Genomic DNA, 24,558 nt, shown 5'->3' with positions numbered 1-24,558 from the left:
GAGCGGCATTGGGGGTGGTGGGGAGGGGAGGGGCGGGGGTCGCGGTCCCCAAGCCTCGCCCTGCCCTTCTGGTCTCAAGTCCACAGCAGCCCTGGCCTGACCATCTGGGACTCAGGACAGATCACGGTGGGTCTCAGAGGCCCCCCCCCTCCAACCACCGAGTGGGTTAGACTAGAAGATGCCTAAGGTCCCCGCCAGCTCTCCCAGCTCTGACTCGGACTCTAGAAACGCTGGCCAGGGACAAGCCAGCACAAGTCATCTGTAATCGTGACGCCAACTTTCAACTTTCATCTCCGGGACTGGAGCGGCAACGCGTTCCCGTTCAGAGATGGGCCTTGAATGAATGCTCAGTCGCTCTAGTCTTTCTAAGAATGTGTAAAGACGGCAGCAGGGTGCAGGGTCCGGGCCTCCTCCAGCCCTGCCCTGAGTGAACCGAGGACGCTGTGACATCGTGGAAAAGCAATATTCCAGAAGCCCTCCCTGTGAGCCAAGCGAGTCAGGAACTCGACTCTTGTCCCGGGGTGTGGCCCAGCCGGGGGGCCCAGAGGCGGAAACAGCGCCAGCGGCTCCAGGGCAGCGGCCGGTGGGACACGCCGAATAGCTGAGGGGATGGAGAGGTGCAGAGGCCCCGTCACCAAACCAGCCAGAGCGGTGTAAGGTGCAACACAGGGATCTTGTCCCGACCTGGTATGGGAGATCACTAGACCTACGAGGCGATCATCGTGTCCACAAATACCGAACCACCATGTCGCACACCTGAAACTCATCTACTCTACATCAATCCTGAATCGGTAAAAAGGAAAGAGGAAGGAAGAAGACGGATGGACGGACGAAGAGAGGGAGGGAGAGGCGGGCGCTGACTTTCCCGAGGCTCCCGGGGGACTCCAGCGCAGGGACGACGGAGAGACGCTGAACGAAATCCTCCATTTGAGGCTCTAAAACTCCAACCCAGGCCGGCCAGCCTCGCTCTGGAAGCTCTGTGTCGCCTCTCCCAAGACCACAGCAGAGTCACCCGCGGGCCAGAATTCTCCTGGTGGTCACGATTCCCCACCAGGACCTGCCCCTGGCAGTTACGCTCCCGTGTGCGCGTCCGCCCCGCGGCCCGGAGCTGCCGGACGGAGCCGTGACCCCGTCCCACAAAGGGCTACCGGCCGGCACCAGCTCGCGCGCGCGCTCTCTCATGCTGACCGCAGGGCTCCAAATCAGAGGACAGAACTCTCTCTTTCAGCAACACGTTCCATACAGAGACCTCCAAGCCCATGACCTACTCCCCTAGCAGGGCCAGACACTAAAAGTGAGGGGCCCAGGAGAGCCCCGGCTCCAGCATCAGACGGAGTCGTCTGCAGCGCTGGTGCCGACCTGAGGCCGACAGAGCTCGGATGCGGCCCCTCAGCAGGGTCGCCCGCTGTCTCCGGAGGCTGCGCGGGTTCTGTTGCGGGTTCCGAAAGCGGCATTTCTCCGGGCGCAGGAAGCGCGGAGCGCCGGCACTCGTGCGGGCGGCGCAGGCACTGGGGCAGAAGGCAGCAGCTGAACTTGGGTCGAGCCGAGCCTGGAAGGTCAGTGTCCACGTCCCTAAGTCGGGGGCCGGGTCAGAGAGCCCCCGGCCTGCACCTGCTACCACCAAGTGTCTCATGAAGTAGGGGGTCCGGGGCAACCCAGAAAACAGACCTGAAGACACAATCCTCACGGACCCCTCTGCCGCGCACATCCACGCGTCTGCCCCCCAAAAGTGATCTACCTAAAGCGACTACACAAAGTCAGGCCCTGATCTTTCTCGCAGAGTCTGTCTGTGTCAGGCAAGGGACGGTGGAGATTTTAGCTGCTTGGTCACGGGCCTCCAGGGGTGGGGACTGCCTGCCACAACACCCCAACCCGGGAGCCGGGGCACACGGCCGAACCTGAAGACGTCATCTCATCTGTAAAACGGGGGCAGCGCTAACCGTCCGCGCCGGCGGCGCTGAGGGAGCACTCCACCAGCCCCAGTCACGTCCCGCTGCATCCGGAAGGTGCTTCTGCGTCTGTGCCCCAAAGTGAGCCATCACCATAGACCAGATTAAATCACAGAGCAGCAGGGTTTTAGGAACAGGCAGTAGGAAGGCCGGAGGCTGAAATGCTACATCCACGTGCGGTGCAGATGTCGGGAGCTTTCTTACCGGACTACGGAGAGGTTCACACGGTGATGAGGCCTGTTATCAGCACACAGACAGAGGACTCCACAGGACGAATCAACAGCTCAGGAGCCCTCCCAGTGTTCCTCAGGTTCCGAGCGCTCTCCGAGTTCGGGGGTTTGCCAAAATAAATTCATTTTCTGACAACCCGGGGCCACCGCAGAGCGCAGGGACCTGGGTGGGGCTGGGCTGGGGGAATCGAGGGAGCCCACGGCACTTGCACTCCCGAGCCTTGGTTCTGCTGTGAGGAGACAGCCAGGGTCCCTGCCCCCTCTTCCACCGCAGGGGTCCATCCCGTGACAATCATTCTCCTCTGGGCACCCAGTTCCCCCTCCTCTTCAGCAAGAAAGGACGTGTTTAATTACGGTAAGGACGGGGAGGACAGTAATTCTGTTGACTCGCGGGAGGCTCCGATCCCACTGTTTGGTGGCGTCGACACGGAGTCTGGGGCTGCTCACTCAGGGCACATCGGCCCCCACACCGAGGCCGCACCGTGAGACCACGCAGGTGCACGGCCCTCCCCGGATGCATCCCGGACGGCCCTCAGGAACACGCCGTGGGCTGTTCTTTCTTCTCCTGTGTTCGGGGGATAATACTCTGCTGTAATAAATATGTCACCAAAATAATTAGTGAGGCTCCACCATTTGCACTGCTAAGTTTTCACAAGGGCCAACTTTTGTTAATGAGAAAAGCACAAGTGGTTTGCAATCATGATACCAAGTCTTGGGCGCCGGTACCGGAGCAATAATGTTTCAAGGCTCGGAGATGAACTTTTAATGAATATTTAATTGCTCTATTCTTTATACGTATAAAGTATGCTTTCGGGGTACACTCTGAATACCAAAAAGGCAAGACTCGGTTTCTCTTAGCGGAGTCATGTATTGGAGTTCCCCTAATGATTTTGTTGCAAAGGGAAAAAATGTCATCTAGGTTTCCAGCTCTACAGGAAGGAGTTCTGGAGAGTAATCTGCAAAGGGCTATTTGTTGCAGCAATATTCCAAAATCCTTCAGAGCAAAATATAGATAGAGGTTCTCTGAAACACACAGAAAAAAAATAATCTAACAGTATATGTATGGAAATGTTAGTGGTCTGGGGAAGGAGGTGCTTTCACTTTTTTTTTTTTTTTTTTAAGATTTTATGTATTTATTTGACAGAGAGAAATCACAAGTAGGCAGAGAGGCAGGCAGAGAGAGAGGGGGAAGCAGGCTCCCTGCTGAGCAGAGAGCCCGATGTGGGACTCGATCCCAGGACCCTGAGATCATGACTTGAGCCGAAGGCAGAGGCCTAACCCACTGAGCCACCCAGGTGCCCCTGCTTTCACTTTTTTACGTAACATTTCTGTGTTGCTTTAATTTCTTATTTAAATAAAAAATGGTGTGCTTTCATCACTAAAAATTTTTTTTAAGCATAAAACAAAGAGCCTCCGTTTGGACAGCCGGTGCAAAGTAAACATCCTAATTTCTGTCCCAACCAGGACCGTGGGCTTGGACATTCACGTTTCCAGAAACGAAATGGAAGGGAAAAGTGGGGAGCTGGTGGAGGTTCACAACACCCCATTCTAGGCACATGTGGCCTGCCGTGTCCACGTTTTAAAAGAATGTTTTCCTGATTATAAGAGAAACGTCTGCTCATTTTCAAGAGCACAACCCTCATTTGCAATGCCAACACCTCTGGACAGCCGTGTGCACACACGGTGTCTACTTCTCCCATTATTCTATACCATGTTTTTAAACAAAACTGAAATCATACTAGAGATGTGGTTTTGGCTGAACCCACAATTAACTGGTACAGTAGAAACCACTAAATTAAGGTCACCAAGGCATTTTCTCTCCATCTGTTACTCCTAAACACGACATTTTTGTTTTACACTCTGATGGATAAAAACTCGCTTTATTGTACCAAGATAGTGCGTACAGAAGGCACAGCTGCCAGGGTGATCTTTTGAAAACATAAATTAAATGATGCGACTCTCCCATTTTAAAACCCTCCGGCGGCTCCCATCCAACTCAGTATAAAACCACACTCCACAAAATAACTTCCCAGGCTCCCCACGAACTAGCCCCTGATTCTCCGAACTCCTCTCCTGCCACACTAGCCTCCTTCCTGCTCTTCTAAGGCACCTGACTTGTTCCTACCTCAGAACCTTTGCACCGGCACTCCCACCGCCAGAAGTTCTTCTCCAGATCATTCCCAACTGACCCAGCTTAAATACGGCTCTTCAGTGAGGACTCTGTTGGCCACCCAGTACGAACCGGCCCCTCCACCTGTCTCGACCAGATCATCAACCTCTGCCGCCTAGGTCTACCTTTCAGTGCGAGCTACGCCGGTAGAATAGGAGAGTACCATGTTCCTCAGTCCCTGAACCAGAGACGCTCCATAAATCTTGGTTGAATGAATGAAAATGTTTTCCAAGTCTCCAGATTTGTGGGGCACGAGATAAAGTAACCTACTTAAACAGGCCTTATTCACAGCAGAACTGCCCCTTAATGAGACTTTTTAAAATAGGTCACCACCTTCTCCTGCAGCCTGGTCGTGGACAGCTGCCCACAGCACTGCCGGTGGGAGAACAAGGGAGTTATTTTGTCTTGGCCCGATCTTCGTTTTGCTTATCCAGACCGTCACCTACACCAGAAACCCAGTGGCCACACTAGACCCTTTCCGCTCCTACGCCTACATCAATTCATCAGTAAGTCCTGCCGACTCTCCCTCCTAGAGAGATGTCCGGTATCCATGCCACACACGGTTCCAGCTTCCTTCCAGAAAACTCGCTTGCCCCATCCCAATGACCTACCCAAAGCTCTGCTCATTGGACACTTTCTCTTAGCATCTGGAAGTCAGCGGAATACTGGGCTGACGCAGATGATGAGGATAAATATGGTGGGTAGATCTGGAGATTACTTACTCCCATAGTATCGCCTAAGAGGAACCAGAAGATACCTCCTGCCACCGAGATCCCCGCAGCCCCCCAATGCCTACCCGTCCGGTCTCTGGCTCTTCAGCCCGCTGAGTCCCATCACCACCGCCAGTACAAGCGCTTTGTTTGCTTCAGGGTTTAGTCACAGTTGTTTCTGTCGCCTCGCTGGGGTCTACGCCTCTGGTCTCCTCCTTGGCGGATCCATTCTCCGCGAGGCCCCCAACCACACCTACCTAACACTCGAATCTGACCACACGGCGTGCCCCCGGTGGAGAAAAGCTGAGCCCCTGGTCCAGACCAACCTCTTCTCTTGCCACTCCCTGCCTCTACCTTTCCACTCCAGGAACTGCAAAGCCCAGGCTGCGGTCTCAGCCCCCGGCCCCTGCTCACCCGACTTGCTCTGCACGGGGAGCCCCGTTCAAGGCTGGCCACTTCGTGCTCAACCGTTAAGCTCAGCTCAGACAGCACTTGCACGCTGGGCTAGGTGCCTCCCGGCCCTGCTCCCAAGTGTGCAGCCCCAACCCACGGTCTGCCTTCCCCACTCAACGGTGAATGTTTGGAGGACAGGCACGGTGTCATATGCATCTCTATATCGGTAACCACAGAAGAGGCACGGAATGCATTTTAACAACACCAAAAAAAAAAAAAAAAAAAAAAAACTAACAAGATGTTAAGTGATTAAAATTGTAATTCACTCGAAAACCCCAGGTGGGATGCAACAATGTGTTTTCAGCTTCTGCCTTTCTACCGGTGTTCAGAGCGACCCTCAAATGGAGCCCGCGGAGATCAGCCAGTCCATGCCCTGCCCATCTTCAGCAAGGTTTCACAGCTGGAGGGGATGCACGTTGTTGGAAAAGGCGACAAGGCTATTGCCAGGGACACTTCCTGATGGCTCCCCATCAGCAGAAGACATTGCAGACATCGAAGATATCAGTTTAAGCCTCGAGGAAAGGGCAAGGAAGCCGCCTACCCCACACCAGTGAGCACAGACAGGGAATGTGCAAACAAAGCGGCAGCTGCCAATAATCAAATCAGCCTCGCCTGCAGCTCCAGCGTGGGCACACGGGGAGAGAGGGCCTCCCCCTCCCCGGACCCCCCTGCCTGAGCTTCCTCACCCGCCTGGAGTGAGGGTCCAGAGGCTGACCCCGATTCGCTCATCCAACACAGGGCGCCCACTCTGGGGCTGACGCCAAACAAGGTCCGGAAGGTCAGAGTCACCGAAACACCCTCTTCGGCTCCTACACAGTCGTGTGGAAAGATCCCTGGGCTTAGAATCAGGAACCCCAGCCTTTTCCCCCACCAGTGGCATCAGCCTCAGGAAAGTGACTTACATCCCTCGGCATCGGTTTCCAAAAAGGAAAACCAAGGATAACATGAGCTCAAAGGTGGAAAAGTGTCCGGTACCAGGCTGGGCCCCAGAAAGCTGGGGGAAGAGGGTCTCTCCAAAGACCCTCTCCCGTGTCCCAAGTCCCACCAGAGCCAGAGAAGTCCTCGCAATGGGAGCACCAGCGCCCCCCTTCTGCCACCCAGTAAGCACCGCAGGGGCCGCCAGAGCGGGGGCCGGCAAAGCGGGAACTGCAGCCCCCCACGCGAGGCTCAGGGGCCAGCTCACACATACCTCTCCCCGGCTGCTGGGGAGCACACCTTCCCGGCACACCGTCCCCGCCAGGCCGCCTGCTACGGAAAATACAGCTCAAGACTGGGGCCCAGACCTGCCCCATAGTGTTTAAGCCCTGATCAGGGGCCTCCCGCTGTGCTGATAAATGTTCGACTCCACCAAGCAGCTGCCACACATAACTGCACCCTCCCCCCTTCCCTCCCCTGCCCTCCCCTTCCCTGCACCTCGTATAGAGAAGAAGGAGTTGTGTGTCTCCGTCAAGCCTTGCCTATCATTTTCTCCACAGAACCAGCTGAATTAAATTACTTTCTTTCTAAAAAGCCCTTATTCGGCGCCCTAGCTAAAGGCCTGATTACTGGCAAGAGCGTTCAGAGTTCAGAGAAAGGTGATCTTGATGAACGATTCTAAGAAGATTTAGCGCTCCTCCAATAAAAGATCCTAGGGATTGTGTTACCCGCCTGTTTTGTTTTCATTACTCCACTCGGATACATCCAGCAACCAACCCCAGTGCTGCAGACCCGCTGCTCGGCAAACAGAGCTGCTCCCCAAGCAGTCAGTGCCACGAAAACCCACAGGTCTGCAGTGAACTCAGAAAGAGGGGGGGCACGCTGGCGGGCTCCCCACCAGGCAGGCCTCGGGGGAACACAGCCCAGGGCATCTGCGGGGCACTCGCAGCCGCCACCAACAGCCCAAGAGGCCAGCAAAGTTCTGCAGCTCCAGGAACGAATCCTAACCCAGGTGTCACCGCCAAGGTCTGAACTGCCACCTTAGATTTAGGTCAGAGCCTCAGATAAACCAGCGGCGGGTAGAGCCAACACACCCTTCCGCCCCGCAAAGATGGACTAAAACCCACCAGCCGGCGAGGAGCTGGAGTTCGCTTCCATTTAAAAAAAAAAAAAGTGTTGCTCTAGCCTCAAGACAGTTTCACACCAAAAGGCTTTAAAACCCTTTCCAAAGCTTGGATGCCTGAATTGAAAAAGAGTTTATCTTTTTGACCCGAGGCCAGCAGTTAAAGCTGCAGGACAAGGCAATCTTAAGAGCCAGGAGTTTTCCCGTTTGCACAAATGCTGTGTGTCAGGACATCCAAGGGGCAGAAATCGACCCATTCTTCCTGGAGAAGGTCACCTCCACTCCCTTCTCCGGCGAATGCCATCAGCACTTCCGCGGGCACGACCCCACAGGGCCACACGCAGCACCCCGCGCTGGTCCCCGAGCCCGGGAAAGTCTCCTGGTCTGCGGGAAAACAGGCTCGGGGCCTGGGGGTGGCGCCCGGTCTGTCTCCGCACCCACCGAGCCGCCGGCGCACCGCCACCCGGGCTAAGGGCTCCGAACCACTGGCAGGGAAGGCGCCTTCTCCACACACGCCTCCTCGAAGCAGAAAGAGCAGCGGGAAATGCTGCCGCGGTGGGGGCAGAGGGCGCACGTGGCCGGCGCCCAGGAGGCAAGACGCAGCCCCGGGTCCCCGCCCGGCGCCACCATCCCACCGGGGTCAGGCGTCCCCCGCTCGCCCCCGCCCCGGGGCCCGCCCCAGAACTACCTGCTGCCGCCCGGGCGCCCTCAGGCCAAGTCTGAGGAAGTTCACTCCCCGTCGCGCCAGTCCGGGGAGGCTGGGGCCCCGCGTCCACCCGGGTGCCCGGGACAGCCGGAGCCCGCCCCTGCCCGGGCGCCCGAGCCAGCGCGCGGCCGAGGGCCCGGGGGGCAGCCGAGCAGCGGCCAGGGGCCAGGCCGGGCTCCCGAGGCCTCCCCGGCGATCCCCGCGGCCCGCGGACCTTCCCGGCCGTGCGCCTAGGAGGGCGAGCAGCCCGCGCGGGGCCCGGAGGCGGAGGGGATCCTGCGTCCCGCCTCCCCGGATCGCCATGACTCCGGCTTCCCGGGGACCTGCCAGCCGCCCTGCCCTCCCACCTGGGCTGCGGTGCGGCGCCCGCTCCTCCCTCCCTCCCCGGCGGCCGGGGGCGCGCAGCCTGGCAGCCCCCCGCGCCGCGGACTCCGCAGCCCGCGCAGTCCGGGACCCCCGAGCGGGACAGCCGCGGCCCTGCCCGGCCCCACGCCCCCGGGGCGCGCGGTCCTCCGGCGGCCACCCCAGGGGAGGGCCAGGTGGCTCCGGGGGGCCCCCGGCCCGCCCCGGTACCCTCTGCCCGCGCCAACAGGTACGGGAGGCGTTGTCCGCGGCGGCCGGCCGCGCGCTCCCGGCAGGGGCTCGGGGCAGGGTTTCGGGGCAGCGGGGGAGGCGCGAGGACCCGGGGGAGAGGCGGGGGCGGGGGCGGGGGCGGGGGGCGCGGGGGGCGAGGGCGGGCGCGGCGGCACTCACCTCTGGCTGGGCCGGGGCCGGCCGCGCGGGCCCGCCGCCCCGAAGCCGGGGTTCCGAGGCGCCTCGGCGCGGCGCGGGGGGCTTCCTCCGAGGCCCGCAGGGAGGGGGCGGCGCGGCGGCTCCCCCGGCGCTCACACCCCCAGCCGGCGGCCGCGTCCCCGCGCCGGCATCCTCGCTGCCGCCGGCTCCCACGGCGCCCCGGGCCGCTCCCCAAGCGCGCGCCGGGCCGGCGCGAGCCCCTCGTCGGCTCGGAGCGCGATCCGGGCACGCTCCTCCCCGTCCTTGTCCTCCGCTCCCGTCTGGGGACGCGTGCCCCGCACCCCGGCACGGCGCGCGGCTCTACCCCTCCCGCTGCCGCCGGCCGTGCGGAGCCCCGGCGCGCGGGCTCAGCCCATGTGCGCGGCCGCCTCGCTGCGCCCCGGAGCCCAGTGGCCGAGGCCCCGCCGGAGTTGCGCGCCCCAGAAACTCCATGCGGCTCCGGCCTCCTCCCCGGCTCCTCCCCGGCGGGCGCCCCGGGGCCTAGAGGCCGCCCGCAGCGCCGCGCCCGCTCCGCCCTCGCCCGCGCCGGGAGCCGGGGTTCGGGGCTCGCCTCGGACGCCCGCGCCCCGGCTGCTCCGAGGGACCGGGCGCCCCCGCCCCCGCGCCTGCGCCGCGCCAATGGCTCCCTCGGTTTCCAGGCAGCGCAACCTGAGGAACGCCTCGGCGCGCGCGCTCACACTCGCGCACACACGCGCGCCCCGCACACACACACGCGCGGGGGGCGAGCCGGCGCTCGGCACACGGTCCTCCTCCCGGCCCTCCGCGAGCGGCTGCCCACGTGAACTCCGGCAAACCGCCTTTCTCCGCATTGGACAGCTCGCCCGGGCGCCCCCCGCCTTAACCGCTGCGTCCCCGGCGCCCCCACCCCTGCGCCGCGACCGCACCTGCGGCGGCGCCCGGGGCCGGAGGGGGACTCGGCGGGGCCACCCCGGCCGCTCTCGAGGGACGCGCGTCTGCGGCCGCCGCGCGCCGCGCTCTGACCCCGCTCCCCTGGGGTCCGCGAGCCCCTGGGTCGGCCCCCGCTTCTCTTTCCAAGGTCATAGGATGGATTTGGTGAGGGGGACGGGGCGCTGGGACGCAGGTGTGAGCCGGAAATCTCAGACTCTGGCAGCCGCCCGGGGCTGACCTCCGCCAGGTCCGTGCTGGGACCCCCTTTCCGTCTGCCCCATGCCTCAAGGGCAACCTTTTCCGCCTGGTCTCCAGTCGACTTCCCAGTCCCCAGCAGTCTCCCTCGCTGCGCCCAGCAGCTGATGGAAACCACGTTGCAAGGAAGGTTGGTGCTGTCAAGTAAGAGCGAAAATCAAAACGCCAAGATGGGTCTCAGACTGTCCGGCAGAGTCAGAGGCCTTCCAGGGCCTTCCCGCTCTTCCCAGGGGTGTGCCAGGGGAGGAGGAACCACCCACCTGGCTGCAGCCTTTCCTCACAGCACCCTCCTGTCCAGGACCCCAAGTGTCTTGCCCCCTCTAGGTGGCACAGACTGCTCCCCAGTTGAGACGCCTCCAATCCCCAGAATCAGAGAAAAGGTCTACATAAAAATTCTCACAGCAATCAGGAGCAGAGCAGGCGCTGCTGCCCTAAGCCTCGGGTCCAAACAGCTCAGCAGTCCTCTCTCTGCTGGCCCGTGTGGCTGCCAAGAGAAAGTGGGCCAGATCCTGCCAGCAGACACACACGTTCATCAGGGTCCCTCGCAGCGGAGCCCTGGTTCCTCTGAGCCCCCCTAACATTCCCCGTGGGCACCATTCCTGTGGCATTTAGCATTTTAACCTGTGTTACGACCGCCTTCCCTTGAACCAGTCCTGCTTCCCGGTTATCTTCTGGAGCCAGTGGCTGAGTCTTCTGTGTGAGATCGGATGTGCCCTGAAGGTCATCGGCAGACGTTTCCGTAAGGGGCTGTGGGCACATGAACTAACAGCTGGTGGGGTCTCATGTGATCTTTTCCTGTGATCTCCCGGTTAGGATGCAAACTGCCTCTTCTAACAATCTGTTGCATCTGTAAATAATTGTGTCACTTTCTGCGTGGCAACGCGTCACCAAAGTTCCTTGGCAAGTCTATATATTGTTTAAAAAAAAAAAAAAAAGGAAGAAAACTGCAGGCGCATAATGGGTTGCCAAACCCAGGTCTTCGTCCCCAATCTAAGCGCAGTTTCAACCGCCCCCCCCCCTCAGGATGAAATGCAGGGAATGTGTCCTTAACAGATTGACCAGGGATTTCTCAATCTGTGCTATTGAGGGCCACCACCTGAAGCCTCTCCAGCAACCCCCCCAAGAAAGAGGAAATCACCTGCATGCTAAAATCCCCCCCACTTCCTGGAAAGCGGGCCTCACCTGGCACAGTCCCTCTGTTAATAACTGTCTTGCCCCTCCCCCCAACTGCAGAGAACCCTTCCATCGTGTCCGACTCTCGAGTGCATCTCTACTTGCTAGATGGGGTGCTGCCTGATTCGTGAATCACTTAATAAAGTCAGTTCAATCTTCAGATTTGCTTGATTGAATTTTAACAACACGCACATGGTGGCGTTTCCTGCTAGAATGCAGGGGGTCCGCGTTTAACCGGAATAGGGTACACTTGGCACAAGTTCTCCACCCTCGCATACCGCCCGTGTGGCCTAGGGCAGTTGTGCAGTCTCTAAATGTCACTGTCCTCCTCGGCGAAGTCGGATGATTACAGTATCATTGTGATAAGGTGGTTGTAAAGACGAAAGGTGATTTTGTGCAAAAGCAGTCCCTTAGCGGGGAGTTACACAAATCAGTGCTCGACGGAGAGGGGGAGCTCAGCAAATGTTAGCTGTTGTCATTATCAGGGAGTAGCTAACACACACAAAGACATCACCTTGGGGAAAAGATCAAGGATCTTTCTTCTGGAGAGACTAATCTCAGCGGACCTCAAAAACTAAGGAAGCCGGGGGGCAGACTTTGGTGAGCGTGCAGAATGCAATTTCCTGGCTCTCACCAACGATGACTACTTAAGGCTTCCACATTAAGAGATTTGCAGGTTCAAAGCCCCTGGTGCCCTTGCTCCAAATTTTATATATATTTATTAAGGGTCAAAATGTGTTCAATATATATTTATTAAGGGTCAAAAATGTGTCTGCCCCTTCCTATTAAAGTGCCAAAGAAATTTTTGTAGCAATTATCGGAATGGAGGCTAAAAGCAGCGTAGGAGAAATGGGTGGGGGGGGGTGGACTTCCCTTTCCCCGGCGTTTGTAGCTGGAGTTAGCGCCAAGTTCTCTCCAACCCAGAATAACACAGCCGTCTAGGAGCCAGCCAGGGAGAGACATTAACTTTGTCCGACCACCTGCCCCTAGTTTTGGGACAAATCCGACACCTGGACAATAGCATCTTTTTCGGACGCGGCCAGTTATTCCTGCCTCAACCTTCCCCCTCCTAACCTCTCTTTCCTTCCTTTGCTTTAACTTTCAATAAACACATTTACGTTCAGCGCTCAAGACGCCCAGGGTAGAGGGTAAGGAAGGGGTCTGTTGTATTCTGAACAGAAACAGGCAGAAAAAGACAAATCGTGTGGGTGCGTACAGGCTGGAGGGTAAAGCTTTTCATGTCTTTCATCGAAATACAGGATTTAGAATACAGTGGCTTCTTTACAACACACCTTTTCTACCTCGTGGCTTGAGGTCTTAGAGTGGTTTTTAGGCACCAAACAGAGAAATCAAATAAACTTTGGTTCCTGGGAGCAGACTTCTCAGGGGGCCAAAGCCACACGGGCCTCAAGAAAACTCTTGGAGAGGACTTGACACACCCTGAGGAAATTGCTTCCGCAGGCTGTGCAGGAGAGCCCCCGAGTCCCGCACTTGTAGGACCGCGAGCAAAACCGTTTGCTATCACCATGGGATAGAGGAAGATGCCTACTGATCTCACTGGGTCCGACAAGGGAGATCTCCAAGTAGAACATAGAAAGGGCCGACTGATAAAAGGCAAGCAGAGATGACTTAAAGGAGAAACTATTCTCTCTTTTTTAGTAGAATTTGGAGGAAATAGAAAGAACCAGGACATGCTGGTTCATTCTAATAGGCCCAGGCAAAAGCTGACAAATCCAGGGCAATAAAATGGGGTCTCTGGGAAGGATGGGGCTGGAAGAGCCTTTGTTAAGACCTCACACTGCTTTAGGGGCACATCTGGAAGAGCTTCTTTTCATTTGTATTTTTACTTTATCTGAGAGAAAGCACGTACACACAGAAGGAGAGGGAGACGCAGACTCCCTGGTGGGCGGAGAGCCTGACTTGGGGCTGGAAGAGCTTGTAAGGGATAGAGAAGGGCCTATTCCTAAATAAGTAGGTTTGGCTTTTGTCTACTGGACAAGTTGTAATTTGAATCAAGGGAACACTCAATGATTTAAAGAAAATATTCTAGCGTGGGATCAAAAGGGACAGAGACACAGATCATCACTGGGTCCCCCAGTCCTCTCAAGGTAGCAGCAGACGTGGAAACAGGCTGCTCTTTCTTACGGAAGACGCATTACGACTCGGGCAGTGGAGCCAAGAGTCCAAAAGGGGAACGCGAGAGCCAAGAATCACTCCCAAGAAGTAGGACCCGGCCCCCATTAAGGAATCGATGCCATATTCCCCCCTGGATTTCAGTATTGCGATGGGCCGGTGACTGCGACGGGAAATAGCTCCCCTGCCCTCCCGCGCTGGGTGTGATGTCCCGTGTTTATCTCTGCCTCACTTGTCTGTCGGGTTTTCAAGCGTGGGGAGGAGGTCACAGATCTCCAGGGAGCCTCACCCGCACCTGAAACTATTCTAGATAAACAAACCCGGGACCTTAAGCCTGAGCCTGAGGCCACAAGGAGGTGAAACTTTCTGAAGCTTTTAGAGGTTTCTGGGTGTTCTTCATGTTGGAAGAATGTAAACAGGGCACCTGGGTGGCTCAGTCGATGAAGCATCTGCCTTCGCCTCAGATCCTGATCTCAGGGTCCTGGGATCGAGCGGGGAGCCTGCTTCTCCTCCCTCTGCCGCTCCCCCACGACTCGTGCTCTCTCTCCCTCTCAAATAAAATCTTAAAAAAAAAAAAAAGAGAGAGAGAAGAATGCAAATAATTTTATACTCTGGATGCATTCAATGAGGCCACAAAAGCTTTGACGTTCGTCTTCAAGAGCTGCTATTGGCGTCTCCCTACCCGGGGACCTGAACAGGATCTGCTGCCTCTGCAAGAGAACAGGGAAGTTATTTTGTGCTGGTTTCTAGGTCTGGGACTTAAGAAACTGGAAGCTTCCATTTCCTGTCCCTTGGAACACTCGCTTGGAGCCCAGAGCCACTCTGTAAGAATTCCAGGTATCGTGTGGTGAGGCCGCGCAAGCTCTCTGCGCGGAGAGGCTCTGGGAAAGGACAGAGGGAGGCAAGATGGGCAGAGGAAGGGAAGTTGGGGGGCCAGGGGGTGTCCGGACCATCTGCAGCTCTTCCAGCCCCTGCTGGGACGTCTTCGGGCTGAGGCCCAAGAGACTGAGGGAGGGAGACGCGGTCCCCACTGTTCTCCGAATCCCTGACCCACCGACGAGAAGAGCTGGTAATAAATTGGTGTTTTAAGCCACTCGGTCTTTGGGTGATTTGTTATATGGCAACAGATAACCACAAGAATTTGCTGCCTTGAAAAGAACCCAGCTTACATTGCAAAGTGGGAAAAGCAAATTGCCAAGTAAGATATAGGTACAGTGTTTGAAAAAGACCATTTCGTGTGTTGTGTCCATATAGACGCAATATATGTGCACAGAATACACCTGTAATGTCATCTGTTGCCTCAATTTAAGGAATCAATATTGGAGGGCCTTCTACTTCTTAAGTACGTGCTGTATGAATGCTCTACAACAAACATTTTTAACATTGGCTTACTATTTTTAAATGAGAAAATCATGTCCTGCATTTATTTTATTTCAAAGTCATGAACATGTAGCATATACCTACAAAGAGAGTAACACTCTGCCCTTAAAAAAAAAAAACAAAAAAACACTAGGTTTACTCTATTACAGGATTATTATTGAAAAGAGATTATATTGACACATAGGCTGATAATTCTTTTAATATCTAGGATAAAGACCAACTCAAATGATCAACAAAGAACAAACAAATTATCAGCAAAGAAAAAAATCCCAAGAGTGGCTTCAGGAGCAACAGTAGATCACAGAAGAAAAATGAACCAACAAATTTAGGAAATAAAATGTTCACTCATTTAGGTTACCATGTCTGAAAGTAAGACAAAAAATATTTTCCTAATGAAACAGGTGAGAAAAAAAAAATACTCAAAGACTTGTATCAAGAAATTTAAGGGCATCTGGATGGCTCAGTGGGTTAAGCGTCTACCTTTGGCTCAGGTCCTCATCCTAGGGTCCTGGAATCGAGTCCCACCTCGGGCTCCCTGCACTGGGCTCCATGCTCAGCCGGGAGTCTGCTTCTCCCTCTCTCTCTCTCTCTGCCCCTCCCCCTGCTCAGGTGTGCACACACGTGCTCTATCTCAAATAAATAAATTAAACTTTGAAAAAAAGAAATTTAAAACAATGGAATCAAAGCCAAGGATGCAAGAGAGGAATCAAGAGCCCAGAAGGAAGGCAGAGTCATCGTTGTGAACCCGAGAGGCTCTGCTGCCTTTCTTTTTGAAACATCAACTGGTTTCCGAGTAGCATTGGCCCAAAAGGCCAAAAAGAAAATAATATCTCAAGGTTTTTTGGAGATTTTTTAGAGTATTACAGGCATAGAGAGAAAATAATCAGGTTTCAGCACTACCGAGACAGCTAGGACCTGAGGGACCCAAAAGAGCCAGAAAGGGAACCTGAGAAAAGTGGAAGCATCCTGCAGCCGCACCTTCCCCCTAAAGAAACAGGCCTCCCTTGCAGCAGCACAGGTCAAAGTTTGAGAGAAGGAACCGGACACGGCTAAGTGGCTTCACAGCGGAAGGAGGGTATGCAGGAGTCTCACAAAACCAAACAAAAATTGGCATTTACAACCTACGGAGGAGGGAGGGCACGGATAAACACCGGGGTTTCAGGGTCCGCTCTTAAACGACCACACGCGTGATGGCAGCGGCAAACCAGAGCCTTCAGAGAATCCAATCCCTCTTCAAGTTATCTCAGCTACTGGTCCGCGAAAGGCGATCTGGTGTGTTCTAACCGCCTGTCAAGTGAAAATCTGAATCTCTCTGGGAGAACAGAACAACACATAAAGACACTGTAGTATTTCATGTATAATATCTGACAATTAAAAAAAATTGCCAAGCATGGTGGGTGACAAGGCCAAGTAAGAAAAAAGCAGTGAAAAGCAGACAAGGAAAAACACGGGCGATCCAGAGACTGGAGATGTACACAACAAACATGAACACGACTGAGATTATTTTTCAAGAAAATAAAGGATAAGACAAAGAAATTCACCTGGGAAGAACTAGAATGTATTTTAAAAACATAATTAAATAATAATCCTGGAACCAAACAAAAATACAATAACCAAATAGAAGTGTTAAAGCAGATTCAACAAAACCAAAGAAGTTAATGAACTATTACTTAGGTCAACAGAAAATATCAGACAGAAGAAAAGAAAGAATGAAAAGTAGAGAAAAAAGTTTAAGAGACTCATAGAACGTGGTAAAGAGCAAACATAGCATTGAAGTTAGAAAAGGAAAGCAAAGAGGGGGTAAATGCGATCCTGACTGATAATTTTCCAAAATTAAGAAAGATGTTGACTAAGAAAAATATTACGATCTAGGGAATCTTAGAAACTCCAAGCAGGATATGTCGAAAGAAAGCCACATGTAGACAACCATAATTAGACTTCCAAAAACCAAAGAGAAGATATTAAAAGAAACCAGTCTCTTGCTTCACTTAGCAAAATACCCTCTGGGTCTATCCACGTTGTCACAGACAACAGCATCTCATCCTTTTTATGGGTGCATAATGTTCCAAATATTCCATTGAGGCATATGTATGTACACATGTATGTACGTGTGTCACACCTTCCTTACACATTCATCTAATGATGGATGCTTGAGTTGCTTCCATATCTTGCCTCTTATAAATAATGCTACAATAAACATAGGGGTGCACATACCTTGTGGAATTAGTGTTTTCATTTTGTTTGGATAAATACACAGTAGTGGAATTATTGGATCATACGATATTTCTATTTTTAATTTTTTGAGAAACCTCTATACTGTTTTTCACAGTGGCTGTACCCAAATGAAATAAGATGGACTGAGAAAGACCAATACCCTATGATTTTACTCATATGTAGAATCAAAAAAAAAAATCAGGGCACCTGAGTGACGTGCTCAGTGCGGCGTCTGACTCTTGATTTCAGCTCAGGTCATGATCTCAGGGTTATGAGATCAAGCCCCGCGTCATGCTCCATGCTCAGTGGGGAGTCTGCTCTGCTTCTCTCCTTCTCCCTGTCCCTCTGTCCCCACCCCAACCCCCACACTCTCTCTCTCTCTAAAACAAATAGACAAATCTTTTTAAAAAAAAATAAATAAACAAAAAAGAATCAGCTCTATACATACAGAGAACAAATTGATGGTTGCCAGAGGGGGGAAGGGAAGGACGATGGAGAAGATGGTTGAAGGGGTGTGGGAGACACAGGCTTTCAGTTTTGGGACGAATAAGTCACGAGAACAAAAGACATAGCATAAGGAATACAATCAATGATATTGCAGTAGTGCTGCGTGCTGACAGATGGTAGCTACACTGTAGCGGGCATAGCATTATGCATAAACTTGTTGAATCACTGTATTACACACCTGAAACTGATGTAACATTGTGTGTCAATTATATTCCAATTAAAAAAAAAATAAATCACCACATGACAGTACTGCAAAGGGAATTTGGTCCATAATATTGTAATAATGTTGTATGGTGACAGATCAAAACTACATTTACGGTGAGCATTGGATAATACATAAAATTGTTGAGTCACTGTGTTATACACCTGAAACTAATGTGACATTGGATGTCAACTATATTTCAATTACAAACATTTTTTAAAAGATTATTTATTTATTTATTTGAAAGAGAGAGAGAAAGAGCACGAGGAGGGGAGGGTCAAAGGAGAAGCAGACTCCCGGCTGAGCAGGGAGCCGGAGGTGGGCCTCGATCCCAGGCTTCCAGGATCATGACCGAGCCGAAGGCAGTTGCCCAACCAACTGGGCCACCCTGGTATCCCTCAATTATAAAAATTTCTACAGGGGGGAAAAAACCCAGGTCCTTCCTCCTTGACGCACACACACACATGCATGTACAACTTTCAGAACAGCCAACGACATCACTCCAGAAATGATACAAGATATTATAACTCGCAACCATTGATACAATCTTCGGAGTGCTAAAAGAAAATAACTACAACTAAAACTCTGAATGCAATGAAAATGCTCCTTAAAAAGAGAGCTGAGGACTTTCTGCTTCTGAACTAGTACCAGACTTGCCCCGCAACTGTTAATTAGAACACTAGACAAAGTCTTGGAATTCACTGTTTCCAATAACTGAAAAAACAGCGAGTGCACGAATACAATCCATATGAGAAAAGAAATGGGGGTGCCTGGGCCGCTCAGCCGGTTAGCAGCTGCCTTTGGCGAGGTCATGGTCCTGGGATCGAGTCCTGCATTGGGCTCCCTGCTCAGTGGGGATTCTGCTTCTCCTTCTTCCCTCACCCTCTGGGTGTATGAGCACTCTCTCTGTCTCTCTTTCTCAAATAAATAAATCTTTGAGAGGCAGAGAGAGAAGCAAATGAGATGAGCCCTACAGTTGTCCAGCTTTCTGCCCAGAGGCATTTTTTTCTGTACTATTGTAAAGGATAAAAACCAAAAAAACAAAAAAGCCAAAGCAGAGCACAGTGGCCTCATTGACTTGAGTAGGCAGAGATCAGAATTCATGGAGGCTTAGGCAGCTGGAATTTCTCAAGCAGAGAACTGAAGACAGAAAACTATGCACATAAAGAGCCGAGAAAATCTTTATAGGGATTATGCTGAGTTCCTGGTTCATAACTAAGCTTTGCATTTGTAGGATAGAATGCGGTGTGGTCAGGCAAAGGTGGGGAGCTGCAAGCTGAACAATTCCTAGAGGTCGTAAAGAGGCGGAAAGCATGCAAATTCTGATGAGCCCAAGTGGGGAAGAGACTGGGATTACATACAGACTCCAGGTGGCTCGAACCTTAGTGGCCGGACTAAACTGGCAGGAGGGCAGAGGCGATTCTACTGCCCCAACAAAGCTTTAAAAAACCATCAAATTTATTTATTTATTTATTTATTTATTTATTTATTTATTTATTTATTCTCAAGTAACTTACCTGCCCAGCAAACATATTTCAAAATTTTAAAAAACAACTGCAAAATCCAGAAATTCATTTTTTTAAGATTTTGTTTATTTATTTGACAGAGAGACACAGCAAGAGAGGGAACACAAGCAGGGCGAAGAGGCAGAAGCAGGCTTCCCGCGGAGCAGGGAGCTTGATGCCGGCCTCGATCCCAAGATGCTGGGATCACGACCAGAGCCGAAGGCAGATGCTTAAAAACTAAGCCACCCAGGGACCCCAAAATCCAGAAATTCTACAATGTAACACTCACAGAAGCAAAAATACTGGAAAGGATGGAATTAGCTGACAGGAGCTTTCATACAGCTATTATAAATGTATTCAAGGACTTAAAGAAAAATATGAACACAATAAAAGAAAGAAAAGAATAGAAACTATTTCTTAACAACCTCATGAAATTCTACAGCTAAAAAATGTAATGTTTAAAAGTCATTATGAAGTTAAAAAGTCTTTGATGGGCTTACCATAAGATTGGATGCTCTGGGAAAAAGAAAAATGAACTTGAGGGGTTCCTGGGTGGCTCAGTGGGTTAAAGCCTCTGCCTTCAGCTCAGGTCATGATCTCAGGGTCCTGGGATCGAGTCCCGCATTGGGCTCTCTGCTCAGCAGGGAGCCTGTTTCTCCATCTCTCTCTGCCTGCCTCTCTGCCTACTTGTGATCTCTGACTGTCAAATAAATAAATAAAATCTTTTTTAAAAAATGAACTTGAAAACACGGAAACCAAAGCACAGAAAGAAAAAATAGAGCTCAGTGACTTGTATGACAGAATCAAGCCATCTAACGTACATTCAATTTTAATACCTGGAGTGTGTATGTGTGGAGAGTTAGTAAGGTAGAAAAAAATTATTTGAATAAACATGGCTAAATTTTTCCAAATTTGATCGAAACTATAAATACACAGATCCAAGTGGCTCAGTGTACCTTAAGCTGACGTCATAGTCAACTTGCTGAAAACCAGTAAGACAGAGAAGAACCTTAAAGTATCCAGAGGAGAAAAACATATCAAGAGAACAAAGATAAGAATCAACTAACTTCTTTTCAGAACTAATGCAAGCCAGAGGACAACAGAACAGTATCTCGGATATGCTATAAACAACAACAACAAAATGTTCTTCAAGTAAGAAGGTGAAATAAAAAAGTTTTTTAGGTAAATAAAATAAAAGAATTTACAACTGTCAGGCTGAAGTAAATTGATAACAGATCAAAACGGAGGAGTGAATAGAACTAGAAACGGACAAATATGGGAGTGAATACAAGCAGTTTTTTTCCTCCTTTTTAAAAGTTTCCTTAAAAGATAGTTGTTTGATTAAAGAAAATAATAATATCAATGTATTATGGAACTTGTATGTATAAAGTAGAATATACACGATGGAAAAAAAAAGCACAGAAGATGGAAGGAAAGAAGTAAAAGTATGCTGTTATGAACTGCTTACATTATCCATGAAATAGTATAATATTGTTTGGCTTTCGATTGCTGGATGTTGAAGGTGCATATTATAAATCCTAGAGCACAGGGGCGCCTGGGTGGCTCAGCGGGTTAAAGCCTCTGCCTTCCACTCGGGTCATGATCCCAGGGTCCTGGGATCAAACCCTGCACTGGGCTCTCTGCTGGGTGGGGAGCCTGCTTCCCCCCCCACCCCCCGCCGCCTGTCTCTCTGCCTGCTTGTGATCTCTGTCAAATAAATAAATGAAATCTTTAAATTAAAAAAAAAAAAATCCCAGAGCACAAAGAAGCAAATTATCTCAACTATAAGACGTAAAATGGCCTATTTGAAAAATAATACTGAAGAAGGTATGAAAGAGAAAAAGTAAATAAAGACCAGGACAAATAGAAAAGAAACAGTAAGATGGTAGATTTAAACCAAAATATCCTGTGAATTAGATTTATTCTAAAGAGTCTAAAGCTACAATTAAAAGACAGAGACCATTAGACTGGATAAAATATAATAAGACCCAAATATACACTCTTTACCAAAATACATTCTTTAAATATACAAATACATACACAGATAGGCTAAACGTTCAAGGATAGAAATACATGTATCATGAGAATATTGATCAAAAGAAAACCAGAGCAGCTATATCGGTGTCAGACAAATATTTCCAGAGATAAACAGGGTTAATTCATAATGGTAAAGGATAAATTCATTAGGAAAATACAACAATCCAAATGTAATTATACTAAGTCTTTAAAATACATGATGTACAGCATATGAAGAAAACCACAAATCCACAAATAGTAGGATTTTAACAAACCTCCCTCAGTAATGCAGGAAACATGTAAAGACACGGAAGAACAGTCAAACATTAGCATGTAACATGCCCAGATTAGATTGGCAGAGCACGGCAGGCACCACTGCAGGCACAGTCTTCCCAAGCACGCATGGAACATTCACGAAACATGGACTATGTGCTGGGCCACAGAACAGTTCTCAATAAATTTAAAAGTACCAAGATCATACAGACAATGTTCTCTGTCTACAGTGGAAATACATTAGAAATCAATAATGATAAGAAGCCTGGAATATCCTCAAATATTTTATAAATAAAATATAGTTTGTTTTTTAAAGATTTTATTTATTTGTCAGAGAGAGAGAGAGAGAGAGCAAGCACAGGCAGACAAAGAGGCAGGCAGAGGCAGAGGGAGAAGCAGGCTCCCTGCCGAGCAAGGAGCCTGATGTGGGACTCAATCCCAGGACACTGGGATCATGATCTGAGCTGAAGGCAGCTGCTTAGTCAACTGAGCCACCCAGGTGTCCCTGAATAAAATACAGTTTTATATATTGCATAAGTCAAAGAATAAATCACAAAGGAAGTTTAAAATATTCTGAAGCAAATCTAACAAAAACACAGTGTGTTCAAATTTGTGGAATGCAGCTAGAAAAGTGCTTAGAGGGAAAATTTTAGCCCAAAATGCCTTTTTAAAAAAAAGAGAAAGGATTTAAAAACCAACTTTCTAAAGTTCCACTTTAAGAAGCTGTAAAAAGGACATAAAATTAAATCCAAATAAAACAGAAGGAAGGAAATACAAAAGGAGAGAGCAGAAATTAATGAAATGGAAAATGGACAAACACTAGAGAAAAAATAAATGAAAATGTCAATAAATCAATGAATCTCTGAGCTGATTTAGAAGTACAGAGAAAACACAAATTACCATCAGACATGATGGAAGGATGGCAGGGGCTCTGCCATAGATACTAAAGACATGAAAAATCACAAAGGAATATTATACACAACTTAATTCCAAAAAAGTCAACAAATAAATAAAATAGAAGAACTCCTTGAAAAACACAAATTAACAACACAGATCCAAGAAGAGATAGAAAATCTGAATAGTCCTATATCTTTTAAAGAAATTTAATTTGAGGGAAGTAGTAATTTAAGAATTAATTTAATGGCAGGGAAGTAGGAGGAGGTGCCATTTCAACCTGTACCCTAAAGTGAACGGATTACCTACCAAAGAACTCCGATCACACACAAAATCAGCCTGAGATCAGAATTATACACATCTGGATCTCTATGGGGGCAGAAGACGCCAGCGGGCAGAAGCATTCCAGGGTGCAGGGTGCACCTGGACTGCACCACAGTCAATACATCCAGCTACATCCGTTCAGTCTTCTCTCACCAAAATGACTAGGTGGAGGAATGCCCAACAGGAGAAAAATACAGAGGATGGGCCTTCTACAACAGAGCTAATGGCTATCGACATAGACAATATGTCGGAAAGAGAATTCAGGCTAACAATTATCCAGGCAATAGCTAGGTTGGAGAAAACCATGGATGACCAAACGGAATTGATTAGGGCAGAACTGAAAGCCACCAGGGATGATGTCCAAAATGCTCTCAGTAAGTTCCAATCTAATCTAAATTCTCTAAAAGCTAGAGTAACTGAGACAGAAGATAGAATTAGTGATCTGGAAGACAAACAGATAGAGAGAAAGGATCAGGAGGAAGCCTCGAACAAACAGCTTAGAAGCCACAAAAACAGAATCAGGGAAATAAATGATGCCATGAAATGTTCCAACATCAGAATTATTGGAATCCCTGAAGGCGGGGGAGAAAGAAAGAAGTCTAGAAGATATAGTGGGACAAGTTGTCCATGAAAATTTTCCCAATCTCACAAATGGAACCAGCATTCATGTACTAGAGGCAAAACGGTTTCCCCCTAAGATTATAGATTCTCGAAAGTCCTCGAGACACCTAATAGTAAGAATGAAGAATTATAATTGTAGGCAGACCCTCTTGAAAGCAGCTAGGACAAAGAAGCTCCTTACGTACAGAGGAAAGCCCATCAGAATAATGTCAGACCTGTCCACAGAGACCTGGCAAGCCAGAAAGGGCTGGCAAGGTATATTCAGGGCACTAAATGAGAAGAACATGCAGTCAAGAATACTTTATCCAGCAAGACTGACATTCAAAATGGATGGGGAGATAAAGAGTTTCCAAGACTGGCAAGACTTAAAAGACTATACAACCACCAAGCCGACACTGCAGGAATTATTAAGGGGGGTTCTATAAAAGAGAAAAAAATCCTAAAAATATCATTCAACAGAAATATAGAGACAATCTACAGAAAGAAAGACTTCAAAGGTAACACAATGTTAATAAAAACGTATCTATCAATAATCACTCTCAATGTGAATGGCCTAAATGTACCCATAAAACAACACAGGGTTGCAGATTGGAAAAAACGACCCATCCATATGTTGTCTACAAGAGACCCATTTTGAACCTAAAGATACACCCAGACTGAAAGTGAAGGGATGGAGAAGCATCTTACATGCCAATGGACCTCAAAAGAAGGCCGGGGTAGTGATTCTCATATCAGATAAATTAGATTTTAAACTAAAGACTGTAGTCAGAGATACAGGACACTACGTAATTCTTAAAGGGACTATCCACCAAGATGATCTAACAATTGTAAATATCTACGCCCCCAATATGGGAGCAGCCAATTACATAAGAAAACTACTAGTCAAGATAAGAGTCATACTGATATGAATACATTAACAGTAAAAGATGTTAACATGCCTCTCTCAGTAATAGATCATCAAAGCAGAAAATCAATAAAGAAACAAGAGCATTGAATGACACATTGGACCAGATGGACCTCATAGATATACACAGAACATTCCACCCTAAAACAACAGAATACTCATTCTTCTCAAGTGCGCGTGGAACCTTCTCCAGGATAGACCAAATACTGGGTCACAAATCA

At 50.2% G+C, this 24,558-nt stretch overlaps 1 protein-coding gene across 2 annotated transcripts in view; it reads right to left on the bottom strand.

Annotated features, from left to right (window-relative positions):
* The window catches only part of CALN1 (calneuron 1), a 459,316-nt gene that overhangs the window by 381,755 nt on the left and 53,003 nt on the right, over nt 1–24,558 (bottom strand). The window contains exon 1 of one of the 2 annotated variants that reach the window (XM_045074918.1): nt 9,010–9,704. The exons of the other annotated variant lie outside the window; for it this stretch is intronic. The gene's annotated coding sequence lies outside the window, so the exon portion shown is untranslated. Of the gene's footprint in view, nt 1–9,009; nt 9,705–24,558 lie in introns of those variants that run through there. 2 annotated transcript variants of the gene reach the window in all.

Source organism: Mustela putorius, unplaced genomic scaffold (assembly GCF_011764305.1).
Source record: "Mustela putorius furo isolate JIRA1106 unplaced genomic scaffold, ASM1176430v1.1 tig00000139_pilon_pilon_pilon, whole genome shotgun sequence".
Lineage (NCBI taxonomy): Eukaryota > Metazoa > Chordata > Mammalia > Carnivora > Mustelidae > Mustela > Mustela putorius.
Note: the sequence above shows the minus strand (reverse complement) of the source record. Positions and strands in the feature narration are given on the sequence as shown.